Here is a 14,255-nt window from a genome sequence, read left to right as displayed (position 1 = left end):
TCCCCTCGTTGGCTGTAATTAGAAGTTTCAATGCGCAAGCACCTTTTGTAACAATGCCTCAAGAGGCTTCACTCGCAGCGTGAAAGCCCGGATAAGTTTAATCAGTGCGGTAAGCGGAACGAACACGCAGCGAAAATTGGCACCATGATATTGTTTCCTTTTTCAAGTAGCACTCCACAGCGGTACGGAAATCTTTTCCATTTCCACACACGGTGGTGGCACAGGTTTTTTGCGTCTTAAGAACTGTGCCGAAAGCGAACTAAGGGGAACGAACGGAGGCAAAAGGGTTCGGCAGGCATGCTTATTTGAATCAGCATCACAATGCCCGTGGCGAGTGGTGGTCTCGATCGCCACCACCGATATTGGTTTTAATTTCGATATTTTACACGGGAGATCTTAAGAAATGATATCACACTTGAGACGAACAATGGCAGCACCGAACGGTCTCTTAGGTTCGTTCTGTGAAGTGGGCCCGAAGCCGGGGACACACAGCTTTGCGGTGGGAAAAGATGTTTCGTGGCGCGCGAGGATCATGCGGGATCAGCAGGACACGTTCGTGAGAATTTGGTGCCGTCCGGCAGCCGGAAAAACTGGGCTGGGTAATTGTTTCATAACTTTGCCTTGAGGCAAACGATTCTTGTTTTCATTAGTACTAACTGAACCTCCAATTATTGTTATTCTATGGTTTGTTTGAAACACATATTGCCGTGTGCCGATTGAATGTAAATGATTTATTTAATACTGCGACTGACGGACGAAGGAATCCTTTATTGCAGGATCTGGTTGTCTGGGCTGGTCCTAATTACAGTCCATGTGTCATCTTGATAATTTGTGTGAAATCTTGGTCCCCTCTTTGGGTCCTAAAGAGCGACCTCTTCGAATGGCTAATTCTGCGGTAAATGGGTCGCCACGGATAGCTCAACTCAACCGTATCGCAGCAGGAGGCGTAACGCATTTAAGGAGCTCCCTAGCCCATGCGGTCGAAATAGGGGTCTTGGTGCCAGTCGTCTTGCAAGGCAAGTCGCAGTGCTTAAGAACCACCAGCGGAAGCGGAACGCGAGAGAAAGAAAACAAAAATGAGCATATGAGCTCAAGTGGCGAGTCGAGGGCGAAACGAAATGGTGTTGTTCGACCATTGTTGCGCCTCCGATAGTTAGCAATCTCATTTACACTCCGCTCCTCGAGGACCAACCCTTAACAGTACGTTCCAATCGGCAACGTGGTTAGGGTGGTTATTATCGTTCTGTTCCTTTTCTGGCTTCAAGCAGCGTCGGGGGGCAGCATCGGAACCTGGACCCAGTTGATCGTATCCTGCGGCTATCAGGCTGTTCGATCGGACCCATGGAACCTTACAATCAATCCAGAGCATCGCCCTGGCCCTACGTGGCTTATGATACGTGGGTTTCAAATTTCCTCTTCGTTCGCCCCACAGCATCGGGCCGTCGAATTGGGACAGTTGTCCTGTGGAGAATGTAGTTTACGGCTTAAGCCGCATGTTCGATAGTTCCGTTGCGTTAGCACAATTGGGGGCAAAGAAACGATGGCTGCATTCGAAAAAACTCAAACCCGCATTCTGTGCACTTCGGAAACGTCGTGACTTTTCTGTATCCTGCTGCACCGGGCGTGCCATATGCGCCACGAAAGATCCAATAGATTCTGGATCGGGCCATTTAGTTTGCAGACCCTTTCGTAGTGTGCCTGCGCCAAAGTCCAACCGTCCACTTGAACACGCACTTTCTATCCGGTTATTTCCACCGGAAGCCCTTAGTGTCGATTCTACCCATCGGTCGCTTCCGAGCGAGCGTAGGAAAATCGAAATCTTACCGTTTTTGTACGGGAATTCGATGCGATTCCCATGCGAGCCTCAAAACAAGCCTAATTCCTTTGCAAAACCGTTGGATGCGATAATGGCACCAATGGCTTTGCGCATTAGGTGCGAGTTATGCTGGCTTTCTTTTTTGGGATGGAACAAAGTGCCCCTATTTCCGATCCGTAGGGACTATTTCAGGTCATACTTTGAGCCGTCTTTACAGGACGTCAGGATGTCCCGCATATTTTATTTAACTATGGCTCCGAATAGCGGCACATTGAAATGGTTTGCCGTTTTCAACTTTTTGCCCCATCATTACCGCGTATGGCGCGTGGGTTTTGTTAACACGAGGCAATAACTTCATCCCTGTTTGGTTGGTCCAACCTTAAGAAGTCATTTTCGATAACTAAAAAAAACCAGATATTTTTTGGCAAATTGTTGTGTTCAGTTCAGTAAAAGGATCCATTGTTTATGGAATATAATTTTATAATCTCTAGAACTAGCCAATCGTCCGTTAGTGAAACAAATGATTGAAATTGATGTATGAATGCTAGAAAAATAGCTGAAAAATATGCTTAGTCTTATGGACAATGCGCTCATGCCGAATGCACTGGAACGGAAAGTTTTTTTTTTGTATTTATTTAGTTATTTATTACAAAACACATAGTCAACGGGCAACATGGTCTAATTGACAATATATAAACACTAGCACTAAACAAAATTGGCGAAACGAACGCAGAAACTGGTAACCGATATTTAATGGGAAACATACACGAATACAAAAATTATACAGTAACAGGGATGCATCAGTTACATGAAAGCAAAAACATCACGACACTGATCAAGGAACGAAACATTGTTATAAATTGTAAAAAAGTTTATAAGAACAATTTCGTGGAACTCCAAACAATCGACTTTTTTAAAACACTGATAGTAAGTACGAGGGTCACTATTTATATTTCGTGAATAGGAACAAAAACAAATAGTGAAGCTGCTAATATATTTTTATTGTTTTTCAAAGTACTCGCCACGATGATCGATACACTTTTGCATGCGCTTAAACCAATTTTCAAAGCATTTATTCCATTCCGAATGAGGTATCTCCAAAACATGATTTTTGAACGCTTCAAGAGCTTCTTCGGGCGATGAAAATCGTTGACCACGCAGTTTATTCTTCACGGATGGGAACAAAAAGAAATCATTGGGTGCCAAATCAGGGCTGTACGGCGGATGACCCATCAATTCGATGTTTTGAGTGCTCAAATAGTCTCTTGTTTGAGCCGATGTGTGAGAGCTGGCATTGTCATGATGAAGAACAATCCGACGTCTCTTGTTTGTTTTCCTTATTTCACCGAAGATTTCTGGCAAACAGATGGTTGTGTACCACTCAGAATTTACTGTTCTACGATCCTCTAGAGACACTGTTGCAATATGACCAGTTTTTCCGAAGAAACAGGCCACCATTTTCTTTGAAGTGCTTCGTGTGCGAACAACTTTTGTTGGATTTGGTTCATCTTGGAACACCCATACAGTCGACTGCTGCTTACTTTCGGGCTCATACGAATATATCCATGATTCGTCACCTGTCACGATTTTATAAACGTCTTTTGAAGCACCGCGATTGTATTTCTGAAGCATTTCTTTGCACCAATCGACACGAGCCTTTTTTTGAGCGATTGTCAAATTATGTGGGATCCAACGTGAACATAATTTTCGCACAGCTAAGTGTTCATGTAAAATCGCATATATGCTGGTGGAACTAATGCTTAGGGATGCCTCAATCTCACAATAGGTTACATGACGATCTTGCTTAATCATTTCGTGCACAGCATCGATGTTTTCTGGCACTACAGTCGATTTTGGACGACCTTCACGAAACACGTCGGACAGCGAACTACGACCACGATTGAATTCACTATACCAGCGATACACAGTGGTTTTTGATGGAGCATCATCGCCAAAAGTCAAATTAAGTTGATTGACGCACTCTTGTTGTAATAATCCACGTCGAAAGTCGTAAAAAATCATCGCTCGAAAATGTTCACGATTCAGTTCCATTTTTTTGCCGAGACGAAACTTTCAACTAAATATAAAATAAACAAATAGCGTCCGTATGACAAAATGTTCTGAGTACGTATGTCGTCAAAAATGTCAAACTTTACGATGGAACCATCAGATGGACTCACATGACATCAGTGTTGCCAATTCCCGAAATATAAATAGTGACCTTCGTATAAGTGTTTTTACTATTTTTCATACAAAATAGTCCACAAAAGGATATTCTTCCAGAGAGTGGACACTGTTTGAGGAATAGACTGAGCTGATGCTAAAACTGATTGCTGAAACAAAACCTTGCTTTTAATTTGGTTTGATTAAATAATGTCAATGTTGTCGTAGTTTAATGAATGAGCGATTCTCATAAATTTTGTAAATATTTTATTTCAATTTCTATTTTTAAGACCTCAAATTAAATTGGGCGTCTTTATAGGTTGTATGAAGTTCAAACGGACGGAACATTTGATACCTTTGATAAGCGTTCTCCAAACAACTACTGGCGTCTTGAAACTTGATGATTCAACACTTTCATCCCCTAGCTCCCGTGACGGGATGACTGTGTCGTAATCGGAAGCACTACATCTAGCCGCAGGACTCGCAGCGCACATCTTTACGCAGCTGTCCTGAGTGCCCGATTGTTTGAAAGCCCGAGTTCCGAAGGGGGCGAGAGTAATTTAAATGTTCGGTTTTTGTGGTTCATCAAACATTACACGCTAGTTTTCCTTGTTTTCTGTATTGTATTTTTTTTTTGCTTCGTTTACCCGTCCAACCAGGGATGAGTGTTCGATACCGTTCCGGCGGCCGAGGACATTCGATCCTGGGGTGTTAAAAAAGGACTCGGCTCCGTTATGTTGCGCACGGGGTTGTTTGGCCGCTCGTTGTTTTAATGGAATTTCGACGCTTTGTACCGCTACGCAACGGATCTCTGCGGTGCTGGACGACCTCGACGGTGGTGTCCGTGGGTGTTTATTAATCGATTAATAATTTTTCCGGATGTGTTTATTTCGCTTTTGTATTTGGCCCGCGTCTGTTTACTATGACGGTGCCGGTATCCCGGGTGCAGCTTGCATCAGAATCCCCGGTGGGGGGCGCGAACGCGGTGAGGATGTGTCAGGATGCGCCTAGGATGCCTGTGGCCCCCGAGGGTGCTGATGATGCGAAGTGGACAAATAAACCACCCGATGAAATTGGGAACTGAGATGAAACAAAAAAATATCGAACGTTACCACTCCGAAAAAGGTTTCGAAGGGGAAGATCTGCTCTCTTCGCCGTCCACCGTAGCATGACTGCTTCAGAGGCCACCCTGGAGAGTCTCCCGCGAGGGTCCAGTAGGGTCCGAGCGCACCGCCCGGCCCCCCGGGGATGTAATTTAATATTTTTTCGTTCGACGACGATGGCGGTATCGGATGTTATCGGACGCGAACGGAGGACGCGTTTTGGATCGCGCCACGGGTCCCGGGAGGGATTGTCCAGATCGCTTGCAGCTGAACGCCTGAACGCCACGATCTGTTGCGCGGATATGGTTGGTGGATGGGTCTTTGTTGTTTTTATGGTGTGGTGCTGCCTTTTTCCGTTTCCTAATGGATTTCCGGCCTCTGGCGGCGGCGGAGTGTGATGACCCCGACCGGTGGACCCGCCGAAGGGACGGACAACGGTACTTTCGTTAGGTTAGGATGCCGATTAGACGGCACCCGACATTGTGATACTTTCGTTCACGGACCACGGCCTCGTTTGAAGGAAGCCTTAGAACGTGTGAAATCATATCGATACAACGAGCGCGTCCAATTCAGTACAAGTATTTAATATACTGTCTTTCTTTTGGCTTTTTGTCAGATAATCCTTTTGTTTGGTTTTTTCTAGAACAAAATTGGAACGCGTTTGGTTATGGCGAAATTTATGATAAAGTACTTAATTATCTTCAAATTCAATTGATCGAAAGTTGGGAATGATTATGAAAAAAGTTACATTAGGAAAAGTGAAAAATGCGTCAAAATATTTTAAGCATAAACATAATCCTTCCTTATTGCAGAAAAAATGTTAAAAATGGAACATTCGATGTTGGAACATGCACCCAGCTATTGGCTGGAAATTCGCTTCTCCAACAGTGCTGATTTTAAACCGTGTTCCTCTGGCCGTAAGCAGTCCGCACTCGTCAGCTAAATAATACATCAACTTGAAGTTACATCACCAGGAAATGCAACACACAACATAAATACGAATACGTGTTGTTTAATCGAGTAAATGGTCAGGCTAGATGCGACGGTGGGTCCTGTTGAATGATTCAATGCCCTAGCTGCTGGACCTGCCAGACCAGGTTTGGGGTTCACATTGAACTTGTCGTGTTCTTCGACACGCGGGCGGGACACTGCCCTGGCCTGGGTCTTTATCATCGCTGCCCGAAGGTGGTTGAAATGGTGCTGCAGTTTGATGTATTGCACACTTCTTCGCCCGGTCCACCGTTGGACACGTGTCCGTGCGGTGTTGGTGAATTGTTGTGCGACTGGCAGTTGGCATAGTAGCCGACAACGTCCACCCGGAGATTGTAGAACTCCAGCCGAGCCAGCCCCGGGGGCTGCACCGTTTTGCATCGAAGTAACACCACACCCCTCCAACCATCGGCCAACGGGGCTCTGCAGTACGGCAATCATGCAATCAACCGAGCATAAGAAGGCTAGGATTTGCTACGTATCGGCCGGACTCGCGTGACCAGTTCTCGGACTCGGACGGCATATAGCTCGAGCTCCCGTCCAGAGCGTCATTTGCTGCTTGCTCCTCCCGAGGGCCGGCCAGGATGGCCAGGTAATTGATGGAGTCCTGCACCACCCGCCAGTGTCGCTCCACAGATTCGAACTTGACCAACACGGAAACTCGGTGAACGCGAATAGCGCCACACACACTTCCGGTCCGGTGTTCCCGTGTTCTCCGCAAGGCAATCGAACCCGAAGCCGTCCATGTCCTTCCGCTCATGGCTCGTCGTTTCGATTTCCGACCCGGTGTTGGTTGGTGATAAAATGACCATGTGGTCATGTGCCCGTCCGAGGTACTCGACCCCCTCCCGAGGGTGGTGGGAAGCCCTAATTACAGCGTTTTGCGGTATGGCAGGTTCTCCCGCAGGATATTTACCCCTTTCCGGTGGCATTGCATACGTGAGTAGCGGGCGTCTAGTCGCTTTGTCGCCGGCAAAAAGAGCAGCATAAGTGCAGTGGCAGTCTGGCCAGTCCAATGCAACTTATTCGGTGACTTTATCGCATTCTGCGCCCACTCGAAAGAAGGCTCTTTCTTTGTTAAAATTATCTAAACTAACAAAAACACACCCTTCGGATCTACATTCCTTTACGAAGCTTGGTGACACAACATAATGTTACCGCTGAATCGAACCGTGCTGCCCTCGGAAGGAAAGAACACAATTCGGCTTTTGTTTTCATTGAAGAGCCGCTTTCCTGCTCCTGTTCCGGGCACGGGCTCGATCGATTTCCAGTACCGTTGGCATAGCACCGTACGCAACGGAAGCCCTTCAATTGAGATCCCTTCTTGCCGTAGTGGATGTGCATGTCGAATGCATCGGTGAAGCGTGGGAGAGTCCGTCACAGAACGGGCCTCCGGTGGTCCGGAACGGGCTAGTGACTGCTACGAAACCGAATACACGAACCGCGGATGGGAAACTATCGAAATTTGTCTCCCTCGGTTCTATTGTAATGCCAACGTGAGATATGGCGGCCCAGGATCCAATCTTTTACTTCTAAATTCGTCTAATTGAAAGTGTGCAATTATCAAACCGAGAGCCCTTTAAATGGCGGCTCACAAAAGAACTGTCGCACCGGACCGGCACAAGACGCGTTTAATTAAAGGATGAAGGCTGTTCTTCATTAATCCTTCGGCTTTCGGCTATTCGACAGACAAACATCTACAGCCGATAATCTATCAGCCTATCGGACGATCAAAGTCCCGGGCCAAAAACCGGCAGGGTGCAAGCAAGAGCGACAACACATTCATCATTATTTCGGTGTCAGCAACGAGCGCGCCCCTCGGTTTGCGGAGAGTGGATGTTTGCGTGCATGTCCCGCTGTTTAATCCCGAACGGAGAAGAAAAGGAAATTATTCACCATTGGGACTTGCTTGGTGTCGGATTTAGCATTATTGGGCCGCCCTGGCCCGGGACAGGATAAACTGTTGCTACCGGGGGTTTTTAATTACAAACCCTCCGTGCTGGGCAGAATTAAAAAAAATTCGAACAAAATAAACTCTTGGCTGTCCATTTCTATCCCCCGGAAAAACGGTAGGCTCGCTGTGCGTATTTCCATTTCAAAGATAATAACAGCGCATCCCACTCGGCGGCAGCGGCAGTGGCAACATAAACAAGGACCGCACGCCAGCATGCCGGTTGTTGATACAGTGGCGACCGGTGCTGAAATAACAGAGCACCTTTTCTTAGCAAAACGACATTACTTTGCGCAATGAAGCGTGGAGTGCACTGTTGCAACTAGCCGGACGGAACAAAAATCTAATATTCGATACGCTCGGAGAGGGAGTTGAAGTATCTGCCCTTGTCGATAAATATGCAGAAAATATTGGCCCTTTTTTGTTCGCCATTCACCAGTGACAGCGCGGCGCGATGAATGTGGTGCTGGAGTGGATGATCAAAGGACTACAACGCGTCACAGCAGGCGACGAACGCTAACTGAGCTCGACCACCGCTGATGAGCCCTCGCTATGGTGATGATCCCAGTAGGAATCAAGCTGAAGCTGTCTAGCCACGGTTTGCAAAAATCAATCCACTCGCACCGCTGGTTCGCAGTTTCTGGTTATTCATCAACTCCCACCGTGCTGGTCCATTTCTGGGTGGACCATCTGGCACAGTCTTGCGGGAATATCGGTCACTACGCAACACTGGTTTACACGCCAATCAGGACGAACGGGCGCATCAAGGGGGCACCCTTGCTGTGGCCACAAAACGGGAAACGCTCGTTCGAAATTCTACCACATGCTCCACTCTGGTTCTTGATGACGGTTGTAACGATGTGTGATACCGTCTCGACCGGGTGGCCGGATAGGGAAGCTGATGATGATGTATTGCGCACGAACGCGGGGGGAGCCATTGGTCGACCGGACCCTTTGCCGAGTGCGTTCAATCGAAGCTGACCACCGAAGCTGAGACTGGCGTGGAGATTCGTATTCGTAAGTTTTCAAATAATTAAATTCAAACTCACCAAACCGTTCGGGATCGCCCAAGATTTATTGCCCGGGTGGACATCGCCACTTTAATCCATCCCGGGATGACCACGCCACGCCGAATCGTCCAATTTCATTATTAAAATTCAACTATCAACCGAACGGCAACCGAATATGATGCCCATTCAGCAACGGAATTGGGATTAAAATAGGAAAGGATGTGCATGATTTATGGACATCGGCGTCGGTTAGAACCGGAAGCAGATGAATTATGTTGTAATAATGCTCCGCGCAAGTGCAAGGCATGTTAAGTATCCCGGCCACGGCTAAATGGCACGTTGCGGTGTACGAGAAATTCCACATCTTCGTTGGTCACGCAACGTTTTCGGCCGATTCATCTTCCGAACTACAAAGAAACCGGTACAAAAACACGCACGTATCGTGACGGATGTGTTTTTTGGTGTGAACAAAAGTGGGCCAATTGCGATGTACGATCACCTCCATCCGGCCGATTCGCTATCAGTGTGCTTCGGTGGCGTATGTGAAAATGCACCCCCTTCACAGCACTTTGCCACAGTCTCACAATATGGAAGCATTTCCCAACGACAAATGCCACCACCACCACTGTACTGTTTTCCACCCGGCGGGAGGGATGTTCCTCGTTGAAGGTCACCGGGCCTAAATGTGTCCTTACGGAAAAAGGGACGAATCGAACTCGGTTGGGGTGGCGGCTTTGGCCGAACCGGAAACCTGTCAAAAACGGCCAGCCGAGCGAGGGTGCGCGGAAGATAAATTTGGGTTTTCCCTTGGTGTGAGTCCGCTTTCGATTCGCCCAATCGTTGTGGTGGTGTTGACGCTGTTGCAGAACGCACCGGACTCATCGCCATCGGCAGCTCGCACGCATAACGGAAAGGTTTGCTTCCCAGTTCCGAACATATTCCGTTGATAAAGTGGAACCGCGCGGTGTCGTGCAGGACGGGGAATCATAATGATGCGAAACAATCGGGAATCCGGTCGATGCCTCAGCAAGGGTCTGACGTGCACATTACGTGGCATTTTAAATTCATCCTCGTCCGCGGATAAGAGACAACATTTAAACATCTTTTGTGAATCATTTAATTATTCATGTTCATGCTCTTATTTCAGCGCACTTTCTAATTTGTTAACTCATGTGTGAATTTAATTTATTCAAGATTGTCCTCCGGAATCAAGGTTTTTAATGTTTACACAATTTAGTCGGATCAGTCTTAGCCTGTTTTCCTTATTAACTAGAGACAAAAGACTTGTGGATAACAGTTTCGCCTAGAGTTTCCGTGGGTCTTGCTAACACAAAGCATCGGTCATTGTCCTAACTGGGAACGCGATGGAGTCCTAACTTTCCAGAGAGCAAGCATCCTTGAGATGATGATTCGGCTGAAACGGTCGAAATCTTCCTTCGTCATCCTACGAAAGCGTGGAAACCACAAACACCGGTTGGAATGGAACCCGAACCCGAACACGTCGCTTCAGCGCTCAAGTGCTGAGTAGTTACTATTTTCATTTCCCAGGCTTATGCTGGCACCCTTCCTCATAGCGTCATAGCGTTCCCGGCAGAGGGCCAGAACCCCGTGGTCCCACGCGATCGCCACGAACATACCGCCGTCGGCCGTCGTCTGTGTATTTATTTGTTCGGTTTTTTTTGCGTTCCTCTTCAACCTGGAACTGTATGACGCGGCCGGGCTATCGCGGGCCGGGTTATGTGTACGATTAAAACTCTCGCGATCGTAACGTAATGTCACGTAGGCCACCGAGTGGTGGTAAATAGGCAACGCGTCTGTGTTATTTTTCCTTCTCTTCCGCTAGTGCCTAGCGCCACGATAGGGTAACATAAGGAGTCCAGAAATTATTCCATCACTCGTGGGACGCGGGAACGCTCGGCAGAAGGACGTTGTCTGGCACGCACTCTGGACCAGGCAACAGCACCCAGAACGCTTTGACCAAATTCCACTGGCAACCCGCTCGGCTTCTGGTGGAAAGCGCTCCTCACGCAGGGCGGCCACACGGCAGACTCATCCCCTTTCGGAATAATTTCAGCCGGGGGTCGCTTGCTAGTGTGATTAAAATCACTACACACAACTGCCCGAAACTGCACCGTCGGCCCTCCGGAGGCCAACGGAATATAGTTGCGAGTTAGGCATGGAAAATAGGGGGTTGGAAAACCCACCCCTACTGTCGCTGAATAGTTACAATACACTTTTTGATTTCCCGTTTCCTTTAAAGTTCCATGCCGAGGGCGCGCACACAGTAAGGAAATTGTTTTTTTTATGTTGCCTACCGCGAACCATCGCCTTCCGAAAGACTGCGTTTCGTTTCGGTGGATGTTGACGAACTGCGAACTGACAGCTTCGGACGCCGAGTTGTTTAAAGGGACGACGACTCGAAACGGACCCAAAGAGATATTCGTCCCGGAAGTTCACATCAAACTTTGTGTTCGTGCTCCCTCCCAAGGTGGCGCTCTTCCGGGGCTTCAAAGAACGGGCGCGCAAAAAATCCTCGGAACGGATTCTCATTAGTTTGGCACGATAATCAACGCCGGCGTTCGGCGTGGACATCACCCTCGACGGATACATAAATTTTTGTCCACGTTGTTTTGGTTTTTTGCTCAACATAATTTGGAACTTGTGAGCTAATTTACGAACCGTCAATCCTTCCACCCGTGATGGCCAAACCGAACAGTGAAGCCACGCGGCTGCAGTAACCCCTTAATCCGTGTGCCTAATAACGCGACGCGAAGGTGTTGGGTGATGTTTGGGTAGTTCCACGAAAAAGAAACACGTATCGTTGCGTGCCGGGCGAACTCGAGGGGGATCAGGAATCAGGCAAATAATTATGTTTTTTTTATTGCAATTTGTTATTCAAATGTTTTGTATGTTTGTGTGGAGGCGTTCTCTGGCTTCAGCTATTTGGTATTGGCCAGTAGACAATTTATAAAAACATTCCAACATTTTAAATGATTTCTTTGAATATTTTTAGAATTTTGTTCAAGTTCCTATGGCGTGGCCTGTTCTTCCAATTATAATCCACGCAATCCACCTCAGTAAGAAGAAAGTGAAACTCACTCACGGAAGCATCCAGAGCTGGAAAGGTGGTGAGGTGAGTGCAGTTGTATTCCTATCCCAACGTACCTGGGCTAACAACCGGCCGGGGTTCGTAAACAGACGCCCAAGGCAGGTGTTACATACCACCCCCCCTATGGTAACGCGAACGGCCAGCAACGGTAGACCCACACACGACACCCCCAAATAATGCGGGGTTGGTCGGAAACTTCTGAGCGGCTGAGTTGGGGGCCGATAAAAAGGGGTCCGATTCTTGTGCTGTACCCAGCTCGGTGACCGTACCCACTGTAGTTGTAGTTGTTACGACCCCCGGAAACCTGGAGTGTGTTATATTTTGCACTTAGCGTTCCAGGTTCTAGTGGTTTCTGGCAAAGGCTCCGGAACTCGGCTGTTTCAGTCGATTAATTTTGTGCTTTTTTCCCTGCACCGAGGGGCATTTGGGTGCCGTTGTCTTCGCTTCGCACGTTTCCATTTTATGAGCACTAATTGACGATGGCCACGGTGAGTTCGATTTCGGGACCCGAGCGGAGCACGCCTGGCACTTTGTTTAGTGATAATAAACAAACAAAATTCTCCATTCATCCCTTCGTGAGTGCAAGGAAATGTAACCAAGGATGTAAAACATTTTTGTTTGGCCCTCCAGGCCATGGTCTAGGTTGGAAGTGAGCCATTTGATTTCAAGAGCCTGATTAACAAATTGCATCGTACTGAACACTCGATTTTTAATGCTGGTCATTTTTAAAACCCCCGGACTTTTTCAAATATCTCAAGATGATGCATTGAGATGAAAAACTTTCCCTAATTCAAAGTGTTTGCCACTTCTTTGTCAATTTATGGAAGCCGCCTGGACTTACTCAAGAGCTTTGAGGTATGGGATTCTCAAAAGAAATTCATTTTTCAGCACCAGTCACAATTCGTTGAAAATGGTTTTCTTATTGAACTGAAAATATACCATTTCATGTATCCGAAATAGAGATGAAGTTGATGGGGATGTTGTAAATTAATTGCTCACGACTCGCAGGACATTTTTTGTGAAGAAGGCTCGCCCGGTTTCATTCATCTTGGTAGTAGGGCTCCGCAAGTCAGCAAGGCTGTGGTGAAGCTAATCTTTTACTCCAACTGCCCGACGGCACCAATCGACCGTGCAACGGTAATCAGCAAATGAAAATTCCTCGTCACAAATCCATCAACCGACAGCGGAGCATGCCGCCTGGAGCTGTGTGTTTTCCGACTTCCCAAATGACTCCCCCGTGGAAACTGTGCAGTCCGTTCCATGGATTTGGTTTCATTAGTTTGATTGACAAGCAAATTTATGCACCATCACGTCAAAGCGCATTTCACGTCCAAAACGGAGGACCGGATCTGTCGGTAGGTGAACCTGCCGACGTTTGCCGGTCTAGTCATATTTTGTCACTTTAAACCACCTCAACCCCAGCGATTGACTTCTTATCAAGTTGACTGTTCGCTGGATCTGTGGTTCAAACTCTGTCTCAATTTGGCGCAAGACTCCACGCTCCTTGGAGTGTGTCGGTTCAATTATCTTTCGTTCTGGCGGTACCGAGTATTGGAAGTGAAGTGTTGTGGGTGTTTCACAACCCAATGGGAGAGGGGTTTGGCCGAAAGGGATGGCGACAAGCCGTGACTAGCACGATCCTGTGAGTCATCCTTCGACGAATACCCACCGGGATGAAGGGGCCAGTGGCCGTTTGGCTTCACCGTAACGGCATTCGATGCAAAGTAATGCGCAATTGGGGAAGCTTCCATTTCCACTTCACATTAGGCTAGAGTCCAGACAGTGGGACCATTACCTACGGCCACGACCGGGAGGTCTATCATTTGAAGGTATTTTTAATAGCGCCATAGTCCTCCGACGATTGCGTGTGGCGACTGAGCGGCTCGTCATGGGCCCGGCGACTCGGGGTAGGACTCGCTCGGACTTGACGTTGTTTTGTCGGCAAATTATGCTGTCCGCCTCGGGAACATCCACGCCGGTGACTAGCCATAATGGCAGTGGTGTGCAGTGGTCGCGAACCATTTTGTTGATGATTTCGGTGAAACAATCGGATGGTCAGTTCGTTGGCTAATAGTTGCCTTTCGAGCTGTGTCCTGGAGGAATTTGTTGGATC

Source organism: Anopheles bellator, chromosome 2 (genome assembly GCF_943735745.2).
Source record: "Anopheles bellator chromosome 2, idAnoBellAS_SP24_06.2, whole genome shotgun sequence".
Lineage (NCBI taxonomy): Eukaryota > Metazoa > Arthropoda > Insecta > Diptera > Culicidae > Anopheles > Anopheles bellator.
This window is presented reverse-complemented; position numbering follows the sequence as displayed.